General features: G+C 31.6%; 1 protein-coding gene across 1 annotated transcript in view; it reads right to left on the bottom strand.

Moving 5' to 3' along the window:
* LOC144958701 (uncharacterized) overlaps positions 1 to 2,489 on the bottom strand; it is a 229,474-nt gene extending 226,985 nt beyond the window's left edge. Inside the window, exon 1 of the mRNA XM_078890845.1 lies at positions 2,352 to 2,489. The gene's annotated coding sequence lies outside the window, so the exon portion shown is untranslated. The remainder of the gene's footprint in view (positions 1 to 2,351) is intronic.
* Between the last annotated feature and the right edge of the window lie 232 nt (positions 2,490 to 2,721).

Raw genomic sequence — 2,721 nt, 5'->3', positions numbered from 1 at the left:
TTCTTGTTTACATTAAATAATGATAATCTTTTTGACTCAAGCGATGTAGAGAAAGACAAATTCAAAACAAAACAAACAAAAAAAAAAAACAGATCCCAACCAATCAACCTATATCTGTAACCATGAGCTCTGAGGTTCGATCCCAAAAGGAAAAGTGAGTATAATTCACATATTTTTTATATTTTGGAAGGATTACTTGGGAATCTAGTTTAAAAAATTTCTCCTTATGATCATCAAACGAAAAATGAAAATTCTATAGATAGTTCGAAGATGGCGTCACTCGGGTCTTTGTTGTTGTTTTTTTTGCCATCCGCGTTTATGAGTAATGCTCACTGAACTGTATTAACCTGACTAAAAACGTCCATGGATACACACAGTTTTGTGTGTTGGTCCGCTATACTTCCGGTTGGCAATGTTATGAGCTTCTTAGCCAAGCGCATACTATCTATAAGGCAGTTAAATAGAATACAATATAATTTAATTGAAAGTATAGTACTTTTTGTTGTCCAAACGAGCAAAATTAATATTACTCGACAAGTTGAATGGAAATAAATGCGTTTTACCTAATTATAATCCATTTGATATCTTTGAAATGATGTTTAAAAAATCAAATCTCAATAAAAAAAAAAAGAAGAAAAAAAAAATAATGAAAATTTAAAACAATAAAAAAACAAAAAGAAGAAAAATGGAGCGAAGAAAGCCCGAGAAAACGCTTAAGTAAAGCGAGTAAAAGGAAAAAGGTTTTCGGTCAGAATAGCGCAATTTCTTTTTGTTTTTAACCTCAGGAATGGGAGACACCCAATGTTTGTCGTTGCTTTGCCAATTTAGAATTATCTCCGTCTTTTAATAAAATTATTCGAAAAAAAGGTATAGTCATGAACGTTAGTAAAAAATATATATGATCATAATATTATAATAATAATAATAATAATAATATAATAATAATAATAATAATAATAATAATAATAATAATAATAATAATAATAATATAATAATAAATATAATAATAATGATAATAATAATATAATAATAATATATAATAATAATTAATTAATAATAATAATATAATAATAATAATAATATAATAATAATATAATAATAATATAATAATATAATAATAATAATAATAATAATAATAATAATAATAATAATAATAATAATAATAATAATAATAATAATATAATAATAATAATAATAATAATAATAATAATAATAATAATAATAATAATAATAATATATAATAATACTTGAATAGCGCAATTTTATATATATATATATATATATATATATATATATATATATATATATATATATATATATATATATATAAATATATATATTATTTTTAATCTGAAGGATACAGTGACCGAAAACAACAGAGAAAGACAACGTGAGCATATGTGACCCCTCGTCTCAAAACGGTATTAAGTCGGGATGATTTAGATGCTGAAAATGGAAATTGTAGCCAGGAATATCATGTTTAAGTTGAGTGAATATGCTTTATAGAGGAGAAGGAATATCACATTTTACTGTGCTAAATACCAACGTTTTATGTTTTTGACCAGTTTAACTATAATTTGAATTTTTAGTATCTGGTCCATTCCGACATAAGACCGTATTAGCATGTCTGATAACTGGACAAATAATTTGTGACCCCTCGCCTCAAAACGGTATTAAGTCGGGATGACTAAGATGCTGAAAATTAAATTTCTAGCCAGAAATATCAGACTTGCGTTGAGTTTATAAACTTTATTGAGGACAATGAATATCATATTTCAGGTTGCTGAATACCAATCATTCAAAATTTTGACCAGTTTAACGTTTATCTTACTTTTTAGCATCTGGTTCATTCCGACATGATACCGCTTTGAGACGATGGGTCACATTTTTGTCTTGCTTAAAAGTAGTCGTCCTTCAGAGCCATGGAGCCGGAGTTTATCCCTGTCTCTGGTGCGTAAAACGAACAATAGAAATTTGCTTGCTACCCTTTGGATAAGAATACGCTAGTCTATCGCAAAGAACTTTCCGCCATATCTAACACAGACCTAGCTACCCAATTCCTCCGGGTGGACAAGACTAATTCATAACATGAGAGGAACAGAGCTGAGAATTAAGTCCCAAATGCAAGACAAAAGGGGGTCCCGATAGTTCAGTTTTCAGAGCACTCGCTTCACAAGAAAAGGGACCGAGATCGATCCTAGGTGCAGCCGAGTTTGTTTTTTTTTTCTGACCCCCTCCCCACTCCCCAACCTACAGAAACCGGGATAAATTCCGACTCCATGGGTCTAGTGGCTCTGGAGGACTACAAAAGAAGAAAATAGAGATATAATAAACAAAACATGCAATCTTACCTCGAAGAGAAAGCGTATCACTTTGGTTCAGGTACGCAAAAAAAAATATTATATATCAAAGTTCTCCTTGCTCACGGAATTCACGTCTCAGGACGAGGACTACGATAACGACGCACAGCAGAGCACATCACATCACTCACGACGCGCTCCGCTCGGCTCACTTATATATGCATCCCGCGCACGCCAACGCACATTTCGTGAGGAGGAAGTTTGACGGCTAGCGATTAGCGATTACTCTGAGGAGCTTTGATGTTTGTTTGTTTTTTTAGTGGTGAGTGAGTACTGCATGGCAGCTTTTTCTGTGCACCACCTGACTCACCCACCCTCTCTTTGGTTGCCTTATTTAGTCACCCACGATACTCACACTCTC

Source organism: Berghia stephanieae, chromosome 13 (assembly GCF_034508935.2).
Source record: "Berghia stephanieae isolate SIO BIC M18660-M18661 chromosome 13, UCSD_Bste_1.3, whole genome shotgun sequence".
Taxonomy (NCBI): Eukaryota; Metazoa; Mollusca; class Gastropoda; order Nudibranchia; family Aeolidiidae; genus Berghia; species Berghia stephanieae.
Note: the sequence above shows the minus strand (reverse complement) of the source record. Positions and strands in the feature narration are given on the sequence as shown.